The 22368-nt window shown below is 44.9% G+C and overlaps 1 pseudogene; it reads right to left on the bottom strand.

Moving 5' to 3' along the window:
• Positions 1-684: 684 nt before the first annotated feature.
• The window catches only part of LOC137143991 (butyrophilin subfamily 1 member A1-like), a 29230-nt pseudogene continuing 7546 nt past the window's right edge, over positions 685-22368 (bottom strand).

Genomic DNA, 22368 nt, shown 5'->3' on the forward strand with positions numbered 1-22368 from the left:
CCATTCTCTCCCTGAACTTATCCCTTCCTCTCGCTGCCTCTGACTGGTTCCCCTCTTCAGAGTGTTTTCATCTCATTATTTTCATAGCTATTTTGCACCCTTTCTCTAGGATTCTCTGGTAATTTTGTTTTACTTTATCTTTTCCTCATTTCCTCTGTTCGCTCTGATTCAACCCTTCCCTGACCTCAGTGACTCTCCGTGTTGTCAACCCCAGAAGTTAAAAATCATGAATCAAAACCAAAAGTCGTGCAATTGAACCTCTAAAACATGAGGTTTCAAAACAACACAGACTGTATTCTGGGTGATCTTGTGATTTTTGAACTCTCCCTACACACCCCCTGCGTGGGTGTGACAATTACTGTGGTGCCAGCCCTGCAGTGACAGAGGAAGGTGACTTGGCCCTGCGGCAGGAGCTCTGGCTGGGAGCCCCACTGAGATCTAACCCCACAGATTGTACAAAACCCTCCCTGCCGCTGCGGAGCTTCCAGCTTCTCCCAACCCCCCCAAACCCTCATTAATTAATGCTGGGTCCTGGCCACCCCCACGTCTGCCTGTCCCCAGCCCGGCTGTTAATTCTGCCCCCTGCCCAGCCCCACATCTGCCCCTCAGGGCCCCTCTGCTCCCCCTGCAACTCCAGGGGTTCTTCATCCCCCCTCCCATCCCTGGTGCTGCAGGGAGGAGGAAGGAGCTTCCAGGGATCATAGAGATGAAGGGCCTGGGACTGGGTAGATGGGCATCCTCCAGGGTCATAGAGACTAGGGTGTGTGAGGCTAGAGAGGCTGATTTCTCCCCCCCAGTGTCTCCCCTTCATGTCAGGGACACAGTCTGAGCTGGGATCCCAGCCCCACCTCAAGGCAGGGGCGCATTCTCCCCCCAGGGACAGAGGTCGGCGGGAAAGTGAAGATCGGGGCCTGGTCACCAGCATTGAAAAATGTCCCCAGCCCCCGGTCACAGTCCAGACACACCCGAATCCTGCTCGGGACCTGGCGCAGGGGCAGGGGGGTTGCAGGGGAGATGAGAGCCCGGAACTGATCCCCCCCTCATCCCGCCACCGCTCCACAACCCAGATCCCCTCCTCAGGTCTAAGGGTGAACCTGCCCTTCCTCCTCACAGACTCTCTGGCCACCCCCACAGCCCAGTATTCCCCAGCCCCCACGTCCACCTCCACCTCCCAGTAATGTCTCCCCGAGATGAATCCCTCACAGCCCAGCACACAGGGCACAATGTCAAATCTCTCAGGTTTGTCAGGCAGATCCTGCCGTGTGTCTCCCCTTCTCACACTTTTCCCATCCTCAGATAGGACAAGTTTGGGATGAGCCGTGCCTGGATCCAGAGCCACATTCGCTGGGGAGAGAGAATCAGAGCGTTAGGGGCAGAGCTCAGCCCTGGGGGCGGGTTTGATGGTGTCAGTGACAGAATCTGCCCTGCCTGAAGTGTGAATCAGGAAATCTCCTTCCTCCAAGATTTACCTGTCAGCTCTGAGATGGCAGCAAAGTGCTGGGGAGCGTCACTGCCTGGCAGAGACGAATCAGTCACAAAGTGAAAGAATCAGCTGGGCCAAGCCTGGGACTTGGAATCTTCCCCCCCTGCCCCATCCTTTCCCCAGGGAGGGGCCTAGAGACTCTATGGGCCCTGGCAGATTGTACAACACAGTGAACATTGACAGAGCTCCCCTTCCCATCCCCAGCTTGAATCTCACTGTGTCCCTGCTGCCCCTGAGCTGGCCTTTGATTTGGGGCCTCCCTCCCGCTGGTATCCTGCCTGCTCTGAAATGTCAGTCCTCAGACAGCAATGGGCCAAACAGGAGCAGGATTGAACATGCCCAGAATTGCACTGCTCAGCAGCAGTTGCAACACAAAAGTACATTAGCATGAGGGAGGGGTTAACACAGGGGAAGGGCTCATAGTTGAATGAGGAAGATGCTATGTGTGGGGGGAGCTGTGGAGTAGGTGGCTGGTGGAAAGAAAGACAGGGTTATGGTAGTGATGGGAGACTAAAGTGATGTCTTGTTTAACAGGGACAGGAGAATTCTGCTATCATGGTAGTTGGAGAGAAGAGAAAAGAGACAAGATCACAGGTTGCAGAGTCCGTCCGTGCTGGTTTTATTCTGCTGCATCCTAGTTTAGCAGCCTGATCACAGGAGCTCCCTGGGTCTGTATATTGGAGCCAGGAGAGCATCTGTCTGCGATCAAGGCTCTGTCCCTCTGCTTGAGATTAGAGCAAAGATCACCCACAGACACACTCCCTGCTCACCAAGTCAATATGAGGTCACTGCAGAGCTACTGGCTTCCTCCATAGAGAAGATGAAGGAAGAAACAGAGCGGCACTGGAGATAGGCCATCAGAACCTGTAGAGAAAACAAACTCCCTCTGGGCTAGAGGTTATGAAGCTGCATTTTCCACTGGCTCTGTACAATGAGTGGAAGCTACTCTCACAAATCTCTGTCGGGTGCAGAGCCCACGTAGGCAGTGGAGAGGCAGGAAGAGTAGCTGCAATATGATACAGATCATTGTGGTGTGCTAGGACACAATCACAGCCCTGCCTCACCTCATGATGTCCTGTGAAATGCAGGATGCTGGGGAATGAACTAGCATGGCCACTTCCACATTCAAGGAAAAAGAGGAACATTGTCTCATGGGAACTGATATATAGACATTGATAAAATACTATAGTTAATTACCTTCTTCTATAGGTGCCACGTATTTTCTCCACCCTAAAACCAAGCACATCATTAGAGACGAGAGCTGATCTCAACAAGTATTTCATGATTCAATATTGTACAAACTATTACAATGAGGGAAAAATAACGTTTTCCAGAAGTATCCTGTAATATAAATCATCAGAACCTCCACTGACCTGCATGAGTCTCTCTCTCCCAGGGTGTATCTTCACTGCAGAGTTAGCCCAGGATCTTACCTGGCTGCTGCCCCTAAGCTGTTCATTGCTCAAGCACAAAAACTCTGACTCAAGTTTGCTGCTCCTTTAAACTCAGGCTATCTGGCAAGTCTTTGGGCATAGGCTATAGTCCAGGTTCCACTTTAATTCAGGTTGGTTACCTGGGTACTCTGCGGTGTGGATGGAGGCTAATCATCTCAGATGCCGATAGTCCTCCAGTGCTTTCCCACGGTTCCTCCGGGGCCATATTTTCTTGGTCACTACCTACGCCTGTCTTCTGTACCAGAAACCACCTTCTAATGTAGAGACCCTGGTGGTTTATACATTGGACCATTCCATGTGGTCTGCTGCAATTCTACTGCACTTCCAGAGTGCTTCTACAGTGATGCCATCTGGGAGAGCATCCTCCCAGCATGCTGCCAGCTGATCAGGTACTAATATGAAGATCCCACTGGACTTCTGGTGTAAGATCAGTAATACCAATGATTTGGGGAGGGATGGAGTCAGAATCAGCTGTTGCAGAAGAATAGCTCCAAGAAGGTGGCAGAGAAGGGAATTTACCAGAGGGAATCACAGTGTAGGGAGAAAATCAAATCCCCCCAGACTACATAAAAGCAAGGATCAGATCCCCCCAGTCTGACAACTCACTGGGAATGTGCCCTTTTTACAAGGATCTGGACCAGTTGCCTGGCACTGCCCCAAGCAGAGAGCCCCCTTTCCCTCTGGATGGGCTTTGGACTATGGATGGTGCTGGTGGTTGATCAGGCATAGCAGAACCACAGGAGCAAGAGCAAATGCTACATGCTTTGCAGCATAGCCAGAATGACCTGAAGCCTGAGTCCCAGGACCTCTTCGGGGAGCAGATGGGAGAATGGACCAGGAAGGATGCAGAAGAGGGGCCAGGATTGCAGCAGCTGGGTAAGATGAAAGCTGCCATATTTGTTACTGTTATGGGGAATATGAAAAGTGTTGTAACCAATCTCATTACTGACACAGGGATGTTATGTGCTGGGGGTGGGGGTAGTCAGCTTTGATAACAAAGCTTCACCTGAGGTCAGAAGAAACCTCCATTTTCCCTGTTCCTCCTTTCTTGCCTGCTCCTCCCTGGTCACATGGATTCCAAGTGTGAATGCAGGCAGAGGAAATAAACACGAAACCAGTGCTGTGTTCTGGCACACACTGCTACAGGCATGCAAAGCAGTGCAAGCAAGCAGTGCTTGGAAATGTAGAGAAATGGGGAGCAGAAGCATATGTGCGTATATGACAGTGCATTTAATCCTGCCTCAGATCAAGCAGCTGAACTAGATGATCTCTTGAGATCTCTCCCAGCCCAACAGTCTATGATCTCACACTGACACCAGCATTGCAACATTTCTGGAGGCAGCTTAGATATTAAGCCCCATGCAATGCCCTTGGCAGGATAAAGTGCAGAGCACCTGCAATGTCTCGCACTATTCCAGATCTTGTCAACAGCTGCCACATGAGGATCCAGTTTGGTACAAAAGAAATTCTTGTCAGAGGAAGGATAATGACACTTACCAATTTCTAGATCTCGTTTGCCTAAAAATTAAACAGAAATACATGCATTGTTTGTTAGGTGTGTGATGATGTCTAGATTAGGGGTGACCATTTATAATATTATTGATATCAATATTGCTAAATGACAATAATTCGTACAAGATATGCCATGTCAGGTACCAGTGGAAAAGTCATGATTCGCTGAGATTGAGAAGCACGTTTCTATGTATGTCTCAGTTTTGTACTATGAGTTCTAAAGATGTCTGGTATATTTGTATTTCAAACTTGTGTTGGGTTTCTGGGTGACACCCCAGATAGGATGGCAGCAGCACTAAGCCTGTTTAATGGCCCATGAAGGGAACTCACAGGTACAATGAGCCCAGTGAAAGAACCCAGGGGCTACAACTTATGAGTCACCAGGACATGTAAGAACATGCCTATGGACAGGGGACTCTGAATCTTTTCCATGCCATGTGCTGTGTGGCTGTGTTTGGGACAAGCCGCATGGGAAAGGGACATAAAAGGTAGCTGCACCATTCTTCATTCCTGCTTCCCACCTCTGAATCAACTCATCTACAACTGAAGCTGTGAAACAAAGGACTGAGACCCATCCAGGTACTGGAGGTATAACAGAGGGACTGTACGAGCCTGCAATTCCACAGTTCTATTCAGAATCTAATACATATGGACTTTTAAGTCATTTTTATGTATCTGATTGCTTTATCCATTTAACATCTCTCTTCTTATTTCTTTCCTTTTTAAATAAACCTTTAGTTTTAGTTACTGAAGGATTGGCTGGCAGCGAGGTATTTCGGGTAAGATCCAAACTTATATTGATTTGGTAATGTGCCTGACCGTTTGGGGGTCAGGAGAACATTTTTGGCAAAGGGAATAGAGTTTTAATAACTTGTCTCTTTACTGGACCTAGTTGCTAATTGGGGGCCAGAGACTGAAATGCAATAAAGGGCGCTGTGTGTTTCCTGTTGTAGCTTCATGATAATCAGTGTGGGGGATCAGAAGTATCATTAATAACTGGTTAGGGAATCTAACTGCAGTGTCACCCGCCAGTCTGGGAGAATCTGCTCTGCTTTTGCAGCCTGCATCCTTCACCATGGAATTTGCAGGTGGCTACCCTAGGCACAGATGGGTCACCAGGTATTTCTCTTTTCTTAGCTTTTATTTCTTTTTATCATCAGCATGACAATAAAGGCTGAGAAATTACTTCTATTCAATCTCCTTTTAAGAAGGTCAAACTAGAGGATCTGGTCATCTGTTCTGGTCTTAAACTCTGTGACTCTACAACTCTATTGCTTATCATTTTTCAAATTAGCTTTTGATGTGAACTGAAATTCATCCAATTTAGTTTTTTCCCTCATTTTATAAAGTTACATTAGAAAACATACCCCCACACCCCACCAAAAGGATCATAATAATAAAAAAGCAAGCAAACAAATAATAAAAGGTTTCATATTGCAACTATTTTAAAAGTTCAATTAAAAACAAACACCTTCAACACAATTAAACAAACTCCCACATGAGGATCCAAATTGGTACTAAAAGTATTTTGTCAGAGGAAGGATAATGCCACTTACTTATTTCTTGATCCCGTTTGTCTAAAATTTAAAGAGAAATAAATACATATTTTTGGTAAGTGTTTCATTTTTCTCACGTTTTATTTCTCTTTACCATCAAGACAACAATGAAGTTTGAAGCTTGGTCTATACTGGCGACTCAGGTCGACTTAAATTCACTTAAGTCGACCTACGTACACTTGCATCTACTCTGGCATTACTGTTAATTCAAATTAAGTCGCCTTGAAAATCAACTTAAGACCATCTCTGCAAGTGGCGTAGCGCCTAAATCGAATTTTTTAATTCGATTTAGTGTCAGTGTAGACACAAATTCACTTAAATCGACTTTATTGGCCTCCGGGACGTATCCCACAATGCCCCGTTTTGACCGCTCTGGACAGTCACAGTGTGCTGCTCTGTGGTCACACTACCAAGAATGTTCCCTCCCCTCAAGCCCCGGGAAGATTTGAGTTTTCATTTCCTGTGCCGCCAGCATGGAGAGAGCTTTGTCACTGTTCTCCGCATGGCTACTGCTAAGCCCAAACGTGCTCCAGCATGGAGTCGACCAGAGGTCTTAGATCTCATCGGGCTGTGGGGCAAGGAGTCTGTTCTGGCTCAGTTCAGAGCCAGCAAAAGAATCTGGACATTTATGGGAAGATATCCCAGGGCATGCTGGAGAAGGGATACAAGAGGGACGCTCAGCAGTGCCGTGTGAAGATCAAGGAGCTGCGTCAGTCTTATCAGAAAGCCAAGGAAACTAACAGCCATTCTGGCTCCTCGCCCAAAACATGCCGCTTCTATGATGAGGAGGATGGCCAGGCTGAAGTACCTGGTGGCGAGCAGAAAGCAGTGGCGGCCACGCTGACAGCTGGCCAGCAAGCTACCACCCTACCCCTTGAGACAGTGAATGAACACTCTCCCTCTTTCCCCATGACTTGAATGTTCATAAACAAAGTTTTGCATCATTTCAACAAGTTTCTTTATTAAATTATATCTTGTTCTGGAGGGATTTGGTGGGCACAGATATCGATGGGGGCGGGGAAGGGAGTTCACCAAAGGCAACAACATACAGGAACAGAAATCAGCCATGCATCTCATTGCAGAACCTGGTTTTCAAAGCTTGCCTAATGCAAAGTGCTCCATGGTAAATTGGCAGCTAGTCTTTCTGCCTCCACAGCCCAACCCTGGGGGAACCTCTCACCCTTCACTTCACACACATTATGAAGAATACAGCACGCAGATATCGCAGAAGGGAGGTACTTCTCATTCATATCCAGCCTAGTGAGGAGACTCCTACATTTACCCTTTACACACCCAAAGGCACATTCTACAACCATTCTGCAACTGTTTAATCTCTTATTAAAACACTCCTTGCCGCTGTCAAGGTGCTTGGTGTACAGCTTCATTAGCCAAAGGAGCAAGGGGTAAGCAGGATCCCCCATAATCACTATTGGCATTTCCACACCCCCGATGTGAATCTTTTGGTCTGTGAAGAAAATGCCTGCCTGCATCTTAGAGAACAGCCCTGAGTTATGAAATACACACATGTCATGCACCTTTCCAGACCACCCCACGTAGATGTCGGTGATTTCGTTTTCTTATGTTTAATTTCTCTTTATCATCAGTATGACAGTAAAGACCGAGAGATTAATTCTATTCAATCTCCTCTTAAGGAGGTCAAACTAGAGGATCTAGTCATCCCTTCTAGTCTTAAACTCTACAACTCTATTGCTTATCAATTTTTCAAATACGTTTTTGTTGTGAACTGAAATTCTTCCAGTTTCATCTTTCCCCACATTTTATAAAGTTACATTAAAAAAGTAACCTCCTCAATCTGCCAAAAAACTACTACTAGTAGTAGTAAACCAAGAAAACCAACAATAAAAGTTTTCATATTGCAAATATTTTAAAAGTTCAATTTTAAAACAAACACCTCCACCACAATTAAACAAACATCCACATGGGGATGCAAATTGGTACTAAAAGTATCTTCTCAGAGGAAGGATAATGCCACTTACTTATTTCTTGAGCTGCTTTCTCTAAAATTTAAAGAGAAAGAAATACGTATTTTAGGTAAGTGTTGGTAAATGTTTTATTTCTCTTTATCATCAATAAAACAGTAAAGATTGAGAGATTATTGCTATTCAATCTCCTTTTAAGGAGGTCAGTCTAGAGGATACGGTCATCCTGTCTGGTCTAAAATTCTGTGACTCAATGACTCTATTTCATATTAATTTTTCAAATTAGCTTTTGGTTGGAAATTCTTCCAGTTTAGTGTTTCTCCACATTTATATAATTACATTAAAAAAACACTCCCCACAAAGAAAAAATTATAGTAATAAAAAACAAATAATCAAAAAAACAAAAACGGGTTAAATAATGCAAAAAAAAAAAAAATTAAATATAAAAGCAAACATCTCCACAACAACTGAACAAACTCCCTGTGATGGAGTATACCACTTTAAATCCAAGCCCTTTGGACTTCATGAGGCCGCTGCCACTTTCCAGCCACTGATGGACGGAGTGGCCACATACATCCTACGCAGCCACCTACATTGACGATATCATCATCTACAGTGAGAGCTGGGCCAAGCATATGAAGCATGTTGCTGCGGTATTACGAGCTCTCAAAGAGGCAGGTTAGATGGTCAAGCCATGCTGCCTGGCCAACCAAGTACTTAGGGTATGCTGTGGAGGGGAAGGGCAGACAGCACAGCTACAATCTTTTTTGGAAGAACTCCAATCTCTAGTGAGCTGCCCTGTCCCTTACACAAAGAAGCAAGTCCGGTGGTTTTATGGGATTAGTGGGATACTATCCACCGTTCATCCCAAACTTCACTACCATTGTTGCCCCTTTGACACACCTGGTTAAAGACACTGCACCCAAAAAAGGTCCATTGGACTAAAAGCCTGACAAGGCATTTAGGGCACTAAAAGACCCATTCACTCAGCAGCCAGGAGAATTCCAATTCGGACTTCTAAAAGTCCTTTATTCTCCAGAGAGATGTGTGTCATGTCAGACTCAAAATTTGGAGGAAGAGAACACCCTGTTCTCTATTTCAGCAGGAAGTTGTTGCCACAGAAGGTAGCCTAATTGACCGACAGGAAGGAGGCCCTGGAGGTGAAATGAGCCGTTGATGCCCTAAGCAATTATCTGTGGGGACAACCCTTCCACCTAGTAACTGACCATGCCCCCCTCCACTGGCTGAACTCAATTATACACCATAACTAAGGAATAGGCAGCGGTACCTCTCAATGCAGCCATGTAGCTTTCAGCTGGTACATCATTCAGGCACAGAAAACAAATATGCTGACTTCTTATCACAGGATGGAGGGGACACAAACTGGCCCCAGGACACCACGGCCCAAAGTCTGAGGGGAAGGGTGTGTGAGAGGGTAGTATACAAACCTACCCTTGGCCTGCAGAGTGAAAGGACGGTACAGGGCCCAGGTATCCCTGACCCGCCAGCCCTGCAGATCATGCTCCAACTGGAGAAAGGGGTGAAAAGGGAGTAATCCAGCTCAGAAGGGAGAGGCTGGGGATGACAGACCTACCCTGAAGGGCCTGACAAGAACATAACAACGGCCATATTGGGTCAGATCATTGATCCATCTAACCCAGTATCCTGTCTTCCGACAGTGGTCAGAGAAGCCTTCCAACAAGGCTGCCAGAGAAGTCTCCTCAAGCGACTGACTGTATGCTTAGCCTGGTTGGGTCTGATGGTTTGATTGCCTTTTCTTTTTCTTTTCAGCTTATCTTGGACTGGAAGCTGGAGGAGAACAGCAGAGGGTAGGAAGTGATGCAGGGAGGGTGACTCAGAGGACCACTTTGGGGACTAGACATTGTTGACCCTTCTCTTGGGTCAGAGCCAAGTGGAGTGGACGGGCTGGGCTCCCCTACCACTGCATGACTCCCTGCTCCTCTGATTAAAAGAGAACCTGGATGGCAAGACCTGCCCATTGGGAGAGGGCATTAAGTGTACTAACCACTAGGTCACCTAACCCAGCGATGACTCAAATTACACTCCCACGTGAGGATCCAATTTGGTACAAAAATTTCTTATCAGAGAAAGGACAATGAAACTTACCAATTTCTAGATCTCGTTTCCCTAAAGAAAGAGAAATACATATCAAAGTTTATGAGTTTTCCTTCCCTTCTGTGTTGTTTCTCTTTATCATCAATACCAAAGTTCAGGCAGGGTGATTATTTCTATTCAGCTTCTTTTCTATTGCTTCTTCCCACACCCCAAATAACATTGTGTTGTGAAGTTTATCTAATTTAGACTTACTCCAAATTTTATAAAACTGGACTCTGTCAAGGGCCACACCCCCATCACAGACGGGAAAAGATGAAAACTCCTCTGGGCTCAAGTGGTATTAACCAGGTGTTGCTGCAGGGCCTGCTCCACTTGGAGGACATGATCTTGAAAGGGAGAGTTTGTCAAAGGAAGGGGGTGGTAGCCAGGAGAAAGGCTGCTGGAACTCAGATGTAGGTGAGTTGCAACAGAACCGCTGATATGAAGACAACTTGTGAACCTTTGTTACTCAAAAGGGCCCGTCCGACCAGGTCCAAGCTGACTGCAGCAGGGAGCAGTTGAAGATAAACCCTGTCCTGGGGTTTGGCTGTTCTTAAAATCGGTCATGGATTCACTTGATAGTGCTACACCCCCAGCTTTGCAACAGCCTCTAGACTCTTCAGTCTGCCAGACTCCCTCAGCACACTCTTCAGGGACAAACACACCCTACCGAGCGTTCACAGTGACACTCAAAGAGCGCTGTCAGAACAGTCGGGTGTATGTTACCTGGACACAGCTGCATAGGGAGCCCTCAGGTTGTCAGCAAGAATGGATGGTTAAAGCACAGACCGTTCTGGTCAGCCCAGAGCCCAGCCAAGCTGTAGTGAACCTCACTGTCCTAGCTCTGTCTGTCTCTCTGTCTGTCTTACCCCCGTGGTCAGACCCCAGGTGAGAGCCCCGACTCCTTCCAGCAGCCACCACCTATCCCCCACCTCACACCTCTCCAGTCCTTTGCTCTTGAGCTGGGGGATGTTGCTCAGCTTCCCTGCTCAGGTGTGGGGAAATCCAACTGTCTCTGGGTCATTGGTTGCTAGGTGCCAATGTTCAGGTGACTGGATTTGCCATGGTTTTCTCAGATGCTCTATTAATATAGGGACTAAGGCCCAGACAGCCAGGCAGCACCTGCACTTATGTCTCCTAGCCTCCCTCGAGAGCAAACAGTCCTTTCCCCCTACTGGGTAACAATGCTGCATATAGGGGAAACTGAGGCATGCATATGCTTGATAAACATATTACAGAAAATTCCCACTTCAGCACACCTTCACTAACGAGCCAGACCTCTATAGATTCTTGTGAAAAATTCTGAGATTGAGGTCTCGTCTGCACTGAAAACTTGGCATACCCACTTCTCTCAGGTGTGTAAAAAATCTACAATCCTGAGACACATGCCTCTGCTGAGCTCATTCCCTAATTAGAAGGACTTTAGGGGAAAGGGTCTCTGGAAACACCCATATAGACTCTAAAAGGTTCAGCCAATCACACACATACCAACCTCTTCCCCCCACCCACCCCGACACACACACAACAATAAAAATAAATCAAAGAAACAACCAAGCTTATATACAAAGGTGTAACTATCGTCAAGAATTGCATTTGTGGAAAACGGAAAATTGAAACTTACCAACTTCTTCAGTGAGTTTCCCTTAAAAAAATACAGAAATAAACAAATTATTCTCATCTTGTGCTTCATCAGAGTTAGAACACTACATGCTATAGTAACAAAATTCATTAGGAGCATAGAGGGACATGTCCCATTTATTTGGAAATTGGGCAGCTATTCTTTATGGATTAAGTGAACAGAGGCATGGACAAGGATGTCTGAGTTATGTAAAAGTTTATATGACTTTTTCCCCCCCGACTGAAGAACAAATGTGTTCATTTACTGATTTACCACAGGGCGTTTCTATAGGGTCCATCACTATAATGTCAAGGTGCAGTACACTTCATTAGCAAAAAAGAGATTTGAAGTACACATATGGGAGCTTAGACTTTGCAGAATCTTGTCTCAAGTGAGGCCAGACACAGACAGCTGTAACGCCCTGAGAACTGGGAAAGAGGGGGAGATGAAGGACCGAGCAGAACATAGCTGTGTCTGCTGTGATCTGATTGTCTGGTTCACTTTCTATTCTCTCTCCCACCCACCTCTGCCACCACCCTCTGTCAATAAATGCACATATATTCTTCTTCTTTATTAGGATAAGAAGTCTGAGAGAAATCCAACTCCTCTTCAGGATGTCAAACGAGAGAGATCAAAGGTCCCTTCTTGTCTTAAAATCTGTGACTCTATAACTCTATTATTTATCAGGGCTGGTTCACACTTACCTGGAAATTCGGTGGCAGTCAACGGGAGTTACGCAAACTACGCAGAGTAGTTTGCGTAACTCACGTGACTGCTTCTGCGCACTGTTGACACTGCACTGAGCTGACGGGAACAGCGTTCCCATCGGCTCAGCGCTACGCTACTTGATGGGGTGGACTTAGTTGACCTCCTGATCGATTGAGCAGGTCTCACTGACCTGCTCAATCGATCCTGAAAGATCGATCTGGTGGCGGTGATTTTGCCGCCGTTAGTGTAAACATAGCCTCAGTCTTTCAAATTAGCTTTTGGTGTGAATTGTTTCCCCACATTTTATAAGATTACACTAACCCCTCCAAAAAAGAATAATAGTAATAAAAAGCAAGTAAACAGACTAAAAGAAGTTTCATATTACAACAAAATTGTAAAAGTTAAATTTAAAAGTGAACAGCTCTACCACAATTAAACAAAGTCCCCGAGGAGGATCCAGTTTGGTACAAACAATTTCTTGTCAGAAGAAGGATAAAAGCACTTACTTATTTCTTGATCCCGCTTTTCTAAAATGTAAAGAGAAATAAATAAATATGTTTGTTAGGTGTTTTTCTTTCCTTATGCTTTATTTCTCTTTACCATCAATACGACAGTGAAGTCTAAGAAAAATCAAACTCCTCTTCAGGACGTCAGATGAGAGAGGGACCAGACTCCCTCTGGTCTTAAACTCTGTGACTCTATTTCTTATCAGTTTTTCTAATCAGTTTTTGGTGTGAAATCTATCCAATTATTGTTTCCCCACATTTGTTGTGTCTGCTGTGATCTGATTGTCTAGTTCACTTTCCATTCTCTTTCCCACCCACCTCTGCCACCACCCTCTATCAATAAATGCACATATATTCTTTTTTATTAGGATAAGATCAGCAGGTCAGACATTCTTTTCTTGTTCAGTTCCTAAATTTCTCTTATTCATTTATTAGAATATAACCTTTATGTCCAGTGTATTTCTCCATCTGATAGTTACCTTTCATTTTAAAGAGATAAATAACGAGGCCAATCAAACAAACAAACAAAACCATCAGGATCAAACTCAGAGCCACCAACCAGGGATTCACCCTCGGGAAAAAGGGATCTGAAAAACAAAACACCCAGGATTTTCCTTAGTTTGGAAGCAGTGACTAAAGGCAAATGTTTTTATTTCATACAAATACATGGATAGCGCCCAGCAGGATTTGTGCGAGACAAGAGTGAAAGAATGGCCATGTGTGTACTACACAAAAACCAGAAACTGATCTTAAATATGGCTCTAACCAACACAGCGTTAACACTGATTTATCCTTGAAAAACAGGCCTGGTTTGATTCATTGCTATTCAGAGGACCGTAGACATCAGGGCCAAATTATCTGCTCAGAAAACCCCATTAACTTCAATAGAGTTACACCAGCAAATAATTTGTCCCTTAGTGTTCAGCAACATTCAGAAATTGCCAGATTAATTAGAATATTTTTGAAAAATCTGCTATTACCCCCTAAAATCTGGAGAAATCACAATCACAATTCCTAAAGATATTTGTGCAGCAAACTAACTAATTTTCATTTGCTGGTCTTGTGTTCACAGTGATTCAGTCATAGACTCACAGACTTTAAGGTTAGAAGGGACCAATATGATCACCTACTCTGACTCCTGCACAATGCAGACCACAGAACCTCACCCACCCAGTCCTGTAATAGACCCCTAGCCTATGACTGAGTTATTGAAGTCCTCAGATCATGGTTTAAAGACTTCATGATGGATATGACCAGGATGGACTTTTCAAATGTGCCTGAGCCCTTCTCTGCACATGGTCTGTGCTACTATTTAGTGAAACTGGGGCCACCCTCTATGGAGTCATTTTTAAATTGGTTCATGAGTTGACAACCTCTGTGGGTTCCACCAATTTATATAAATTATTGCACAAAACCTTAAATAATAAATCAGCTTCATAGTGCCCTGCCTCCATTTATCTGAAGTCGGTAAGGAATTGACTCAAGATAAATCTATACAGGGCATGCTGAAACTTGTATGAGCACTCACCCAAGCAAGTACCATTGATTAACTTAATAAGTTCAACTTTTGTGTGTAGACCAGGGTAAATTGAGTCCCTTTGTGGATCTGGACCATAGTGACTTAAGGAGCACAAGTCCCATTGAAAGTCAGTAGAAACAACATCATCATATGATTTAGGTGACATTTCACACAACAAGTAATGAAGAATGAATTGGTGCAGCAACAAGATCATAAACAAGCCATAAACAGTACAAAATTTACCACATTTAAATAAATCATTAATATGCATTTAAGGTTGCAGGAACATATTGTGTCAGTGAATTGAGTGAAAGTTTCATCTAAAAATGGTGGAACGTTTGTGTGTGTGTGTGTGTGTGCGTGTGTGTGTGCGTGCGCACGTGCACTAGAATATCAGGAAAGTCAGGCTTAATGTTAAATTGACATGAAATCTAAAACGGTCATAGTCTTAATACTCCCAATTAAGGGAATCAGGCTGCCTAAGCTTTGACCCCGTAAAGATACCAGCCTCCCATCTTTTTTGTATGTGGATTATGAAATACCCAGCACAGATGTTTCAGTTCTTTTCTTCCTATGTCATGTTGTATATCCAGCCATGGTGAGTTCAGGGTGGGATTTGATTGGTAACTGACCTGCTATATAAATTGCTGATCCCTTGTCTTGATTGAGAACGGTGTTTCTGATGCATCAGGATAAATTTTGGTTTGACTGTTCTTTTATAACGATAGCAGTTTCTGTGTCAAACAGGTTGTTATCCCCTCGGGATTTTGTTTCAGAGAGTGATGGTAAATGTTGCCCATTGAGATCTTTCCACAGCACCTCAGGCTCTGGGTACCAACCAGCTGATCGACAAACCACCCGGATCCCTCCATCCTGGTGACCCTCAACAGAGATGAGAGGAGCAGAGCCTAGTCCTAAGGGGGAAATACATAAAGGTGCTAATTCCATAAATTATTTTACAAGGCACAAGGGAGGAGGGACAGTTTGCGGATCCCTTCCTCACACTAGAAAGCACTAATTCATGTGGGTAACCAGTTGAAGGGATAAATGGATACTGGAATCTCTGCAATCCCAATGCACATGGACACACAAAAATGTGAAGAAATATTTAAAATAATCGCACTGAGTCAGTGGGAAATATTGTCCTCTCAACACAGGAGCAACTGAGTGCTCAGCACCTTTGGAGATATGACCCCTTCGTTTTGATACCCGAATGGGATAGGAACTTTTGGAAAATCTGATAGTAAGTGCATTGGATAGATATATTTATTGTAAAAAAAAAAAATCTAATTGGCTTCATGGTTATAGTGTCAAAGCAGCATGGGAGAAAGATCCGTCTTGTCTAAGGTCGGGTTCACACTGGGGACTTATGTCGATATAAAGTCCCTGATATCGATTTAATTACCCCCCATTCACACTGACAGCACTGTTAAATCGACATAAGGTGCCAGTAAAATCAATATAACAAGACCACATCTGCAAGTGGCGTACAAGGTTTTGTAAGATCGACAGTGTTAGTGTGAACTTAATGGAGCTTAAGTCGATTTAATTGACCACCGGAATGTATCCCATTATGCTCCATTTTCACCTTTCTGGCCAATCAACCTGTGGTGCTCTGTGGTCAGAATAGCAGGTAAAGTCCCCTCCCCTCAAGCCCCAGAAAGATTTGAATTTCTACTGTCTGTGCTTGCTGCCAGCATGGAGAGAAGTTTGCTAGTGATCTCAGCATAGCTACTGCAAAGCCCCAACGTTTTCCAGGGGGAAGCAGCGATGATCCTTTTCCTGTTTGTTTGGGAGGGGAAAAGGATTCCTGGAGAAGGGACATCTTGTGAGTTCTCTTTCTTCAGTTCCAGTCTGTGGGGGTATGTTGAATGCAAACAGAGAAATCCCCCCCAACCCTCCTTTTTCTATCTGGGAGGGTTTGGAATGCAAGCTGAGAAAGCAAACCCCCCACCCCAACCCTGTCTGTGTGTGTTGAATGCAAGCTGAGAAAGCAACAGCCTCCTGCCCTAATCAGTTCCGAATAGCTCTCTGGTTTTGTTTGGACTGTAGGCAGAGAAATTCCCCCCCAACCCTGATACTGTCTCTGTGGGTTTCTGATGCAAGCCGATTTCCCCCCACCCCCACCCCATCCATGTGGTCTGCAATTGCTCTCCCTTTCTGTTTCGACTGCAGGAAGAGAAATCCCCCTCCCCCCCTCCCTAAACCCTGATCCTGTCTCTGTGTGTTTGTGATGCCAGTAGATTACCCCCCAGCCCACCATGCGATCTGCATTAGAAAGTCACTTGCTGGTGTATAAAATCAACGGAAACATATGTCTCTTCTTCCTCTTCAATACATAAACTAGAGGCAACATTGTATCACACCATCATTGCTGAAATTGATCACTAGATACATTCTTCCTAACTTTAAAAACTGTGTCTATATTGTATCCAAGCATCATAGTACATTGTTCTTCACAAATTTGGCTGTGGCTATCTTGTCATCTTGTTCTCATTCTGTAAACACCTCTCCAGTGGCCCGACCATTAAGCAGTGCTGCACACAGACTGTCTCACATTATGAAAAAGAAGACACGAAACATCCTACCCTACCCCTGCAGAGAGTGAAGGAACCCTTCCCCCCACCCCTTCATCCAAGACATGACTGTTCAAAAATAAATGTTTGCATCTTTTCAAAACGTTTTTTTATTAAAGAAAATCTTGCTCATGAGGGATTTGCCGGGCAGAGATCGGGAAGGGTGGTGGGGGGAGTGGGTATCATCAAAGGAAAACATACAGGAACAGATATCAGGCTTTTATCAAAGGAAAGCAGCATTTGGGGGGGGGGGAGGGTTCATGAGAAAAGGCAAGCACCATCAGGGGGTTGGGTGCATGAGAAAAGGCAGACAACATACGGGGGGGGGGGGGCATGGGTGCAGGATGGATAAGAAAAAGCATGAAACATGGGGGGGGGTGCATGAGAAAAGGCAAGCAACATGGGGAGGGACGCGGAGAAAAGGCTAGCAACATATAGGAATAGAAATCACTAATGCATCACGCATTCATTGCCTGCAGCAACTGGGAATTGTTCTGCTGGATGTCTTGAAGCAGGGCTGCCTCGGCTGCTTCACCTTCTTGCTCTTTTTCTCAAGTACCCCATGCTAAGCCGCGAAAAGCAATGGCGAAATCAGGGAGCAAAAAAAAAAAAAGGCTTGAAAATCCTTTTCCTGTCTGTTTGGGAGGGGGAAAGGGTGGGGGAAGCAGTGATGCATCCTGAGACGATGCCACAGCCTCCATCGCTAGTTGCACTGTGAGATAGCTACCCAGACTGCACTGATTTCTAATTCGAAATAAGGCTGGCATGTGCGAACGCAAGAGACCAGCTCAAATAGCGTAGTGAGAACAGTCTGCTGCTATTTCTTTAAATCGGCTGCTGAAAGTCGATTGAAGCTGATTCGATTTAGCGCTGCAGTGTGAACATACATACAGAACTCCCCACCACCCCCATCACAATTTTACAGTCTCAGCAAATAAGAATGCTGCATTTGATTTTAATTGCACCCCTCAGAAATAATTAGAAGTGAATCAATCAGAAGGCCATAAAAGTCTGGCAATCCCACCTTAGCCACACATCCTAAAAATCACTGCAGAGCAACTGGAAGGCCATATTTGTCCATAATTCCTTTCCCCCTTAACTAAGACCCTGTTAGGAGTGAATCAAGATATGGCAAGAAAGTGCCTTGGCCATCCTGAAAATGTTTTTAATAATATGTCGGTAAAGATGTCAGCATATTTTCCCGAATATGAAAGTGGCTGTTTTCTCAAATTTAGACTCATTGTGTTATTGTGAAATATATCACAAGCAGGGAGTCACAGTTGTTGTAATAGGAAAGAAAAAATCCTGCAGACTATGCAAAGATAAAACTGTCACAGACCACTGACCTGCTACCCGCAGTTCCAATACAGTGTCTTCATACAAAGTGTCATCTTGAACAAAACAGAGGTATTCTCCTTCATCAGAGGGTCTGATACTGAGAATCCTCAAGGGAACATTTCCATCTGTGAGTCCAGCTTTTGAAAGCTCTGTCCTTCCCCGATACTCTGGTATCTGCCCTTCATACTGATCCTTCCCATCATGATACAGGTGCACAAAGGATAAAAACTCAGACCGGAACCATCTCACCTCCATGTTTGCAGCGCTCATCCTGGGGGACAGGTGACAGGGTAACACAGTGTCCTGACCCAGGATGGCAATGACAGGGTCACGGGGTCCAATCACTGTGAACGCCGCTGGAAAATGAATCAGGAAAAAAATAAAATAAGCTCAGAGGAAGGTGGGAATTGGATAGGAAGGACACATCCACAGGGTCCATTTGATACAAACTTTCCAAAAAGTTCAGCCAGAGGCAGACACTGGATATGGAAAATTTCAGCCTGAATGTCTCAGGGAGAGCAGTGCTTGTGTGCAGTGGGAGTGCGGCTGTGTTATAAGAACACTCAGCCGCAGTGCATGGCCCAGACACACAGCACTGAGAGGGGGCGTGGAGCTGATAACAGACAAGCTTGGTGCATGGCAGAGGCACAGAGCACTGGAGAGAGTGGGGAGCTGAGAATAGGGCAGTTCAGTGCATGGCACAGGCATGTGGTGCTGACATGGGGTGGGAAGCTGAAGAGGGGTGCGTTCAGTCCATGGCAGTCACACATCAGAGAAACTGAGGCAGAGAACTGGGAATGGACGTGCTCGGTGTGTAGTTGAGACAAGCTTCCTATTCAACAGCCTGTTTTCCTAAGTGCTCTCAAACTGACATGCTCACTGACATTGCCATGACATTCGCTGGGCCTCACCGGGGCTGGTGGGGGCTTTGTCTGGTGTTCTTTCACCAAGGTGCTCCTGAGACAGAGCCCTATTGCTACAGCCAATTGTTGGACTAATATGGTTCAATGCTTCATATGATCAAGAGACCAAATAACTGAGCTTAACCAAATGTGTTGCCTAAAGAGAAGAGAGTTCACTACGAAAAGGAGGCGCACATATCCTCTCTCCTGGAAGCAATTCTCATCTGGCAGTGTGTCAGAAGATGTGCTTGAAAAACACACTCCCAAAACCACTTATATTTATATCATGGCAGTTTACAAGTGAAAAAGCACTTCATACATCACCTACCATCCACCCCACCAGTTCCTCAACACGTTCAATAACTTCCTTATCTCTGTCTGGACACTACATACAAACCAGGTGGGTAGAGGTACATCCCAAGCAGTGCTAGGACACACCATCCATGTGTCTTAGCTTTGAGAGGCTTCCTTTTTTCTTTTGTGAACGCTAACTTCAGCTTTGCAACGTTTTGTGGGATATTTGAGATTGGTCCACAGAATTGTGGGAAGAGCATAATACATTCCGTTAATTTAACAGAGATTATATACATATATATATATATATATATATATATATAAAATGCATACTATTGGACTATTGTGCACATAATACCTAATAATATGGGGTATACTACACCTAACCTACATGTATTAGGTAACAGGCCCAATAAAAAGGTCACATGACATCAATATATTCTGGTTCTTAGATTTTTGAGAACATGTGAGTCTCAAATAGGGCTCTGTTCTTTTTTACATCTGAAACCCATTAACTTTATTGATTTTTTTTATTGTTAATTATTATTATTAAACTCTTCAATAAATGTTCATCCAAATGCTTTGGACATCCTTGACTATCTTTTAAAAATACTTGTGTGAAGAAACTTGTGTACACTGTCCCAGGGAGAAATAAAATAACCCAGGAGCAACACAGCCAGAGCAAAAATTAATAATGAAGGTGTTGATCTTGCTGTGTGGTTAAGTTTACACACTGTGTGTAGTTCCATTGACTTTGAGTTAATCATGTTGTTAAGACACTTCATGGACCTAAATAAATCCTCTAAGACAGCGTTTCTCAACCTTTTTGATACCAGGGTCCGGCTTGGAGCCTTCCTAAACTGTGTCAGGGAGATCTCAGGGATCAGTCTGACCCACGGACTGCTCGCTGAGAAACAATGCTCTTGGAAACAGCAGACACAGTGCGGATTCTGTAAAGGAAATTATGCATGTGGAAATCATTAGCTGGAAATGTGAGAGTGGGGATCGATAAGAAAAGATATTATACATAAAAGTGTCATGAAGCTATAGGATAGGAATGTCCTTTGTAAGCAGAATTTAACAGAGAAACAAAGGAAAAGATGGAACGTATATATAAAACTGCAGTGCAAGCAGAAATACTAGGGAGAAACAGGAGATGTGTACCATCTGGTTTTAATATCTAAGGGGGGCTCCTCCTTTAGGTAAAAGGTATATAAATGTAACTAAAAGAAGCAGGCGGGACTTGCAATCCTCTTATTGCAAGTCTTCAGCTGAATAAAGGATTCTTTTCCTATGAACTGTTTGTGTCTGTCTGGCCGTTAGTCTCAGCTGAAAAGGACCCTGACTCAATTACTTGCATGTGGGTAAACAGGTTTTATTTACTTAAACCTGTGGCCATAATTCATGCATGTCCCTAACAATTTGGCGACCACGCACCGGGACTTCAGCTCAACTTATAACTATTCCTTGCTGTCTTGAGTCCAGATCCGAACAGCTCCCTTAAAGCCGGCAAGAGAGTGTTTTTTCTCTCTGGGAGCCTTCGGTCTGAACATCAGGGACAAGCACAGGAAACCTGAGAACGTCGATAAGGAGACAGGCGGACAGACCCGGACTGTTGGTAAGAAAACAATCTTTGTCTTTGTCTCTGTTTGTTGTCTGTCTCTGTGTTGTCTGGTAGGCTTTTTCTCTAAGGAGATTCCAAAAAGGGCACCCTAGCACCGTCCCTGACGGTGGCCATGTGTTGATCCAGATGGATCATTAACGCAGAAGTCCTGGGTGGCACAAGGTCTTTTCGTGCACGGAATCTCCTTACTCTTTCTATCTGGTTTGTCTAAGGACCATTTTATCAGGTCCCTCTCCCTGGTCTCTCTGAAATACTGGCCACACAGGCTGACCTATCTGCAGGCAGTCCAGCCGGTCCGAGGCAAGTCCTCTGTGGCCGGAAACGCTGTGTGGCGGAGTTTATGTTTTCCATTCCCGCACAGAGACCGTAACTCTATCCTGCTCTGTAACTTTTGTTCTGAAACGGTAAATTCCTCAGAGGTGTCTGGATAATTCCTCAGAGGTGTAGCCTCCTTTCTCTTATAAAGGAGGACTGGAAAAGGGGCGCCCGCCCTTGGGGTATTAATAATGGGTCAAGGAGGATCCATTCTGAGTAATAGCCCTTTGGGAAGACTTTTGGGTAACTGGGATAAACTGGAGAGTACTCATCATATTGGTATAACTAAAAAGAAATTAGTCAAATTCTGTCAAGTAGACTGGCCAGCCTACACTTCCAAAGATGGCAAATTGGCATGGCCTGTCTTGGGAAGTATAGAACCTTTAGTTTTAAAAAATTTACAGGATCGTCTGGAGGATAAGCACCCCAGGCAGATGGATTTTTGGTTTGTGTGGGCAGATGAACGAGATTGGGAACTCAAGCTTAGCAGGATAATGTCTATGAAATCAAAACCTGAACAACCCCCTGCTTATTGTCCCCCTTCAGCCCCTAACCGAGAGGATGAGGAATGGCATCCCATATATCCCTCACTAGCAGGGCTGGGACAGCAGGGTGTAGCAGCAGCAGCAGAATCTGCCTCTTCAGAGCAAAAAGAGTCAGGGGGAGAGGATTATAGAGGCATAGGGGATACGGGGGACGAATCAGGCAGGGGACGCCTTTCCTCTTCGTCACCCGCGGTCACCCGTGCTCGCGCACAGCATGCAAAGGTGACCTCTACCTCTGAAGCTGCAAAGCAGTGCCCTCTTCGGCAGTATCCGGTTCCCTCCCAGAATGGTATTTCCTATCCTTATTCACATGTGCCTTTTAATCCTCAAGACCTCCAAGTGTGGCAGGCACAGACCCCTAAA

The sequence above is a fragment of the Emydura macquarii genome, unplaced genomic scaffold (genome assembly GCF_026122565.2).
Source record: "Emydura macquarii macquarii isolate MOO-44397 ecotype Brisbane River unplaced genomic scaffold, CSIRO-AGI_Emac_v2 contig_3381, whole genome shotgun sequence".
Lineage (NCBI taxonomy): Eukaryota > Metazoa > Chordata > Testudines > Chelidae > Emydura > Emydura macquarii.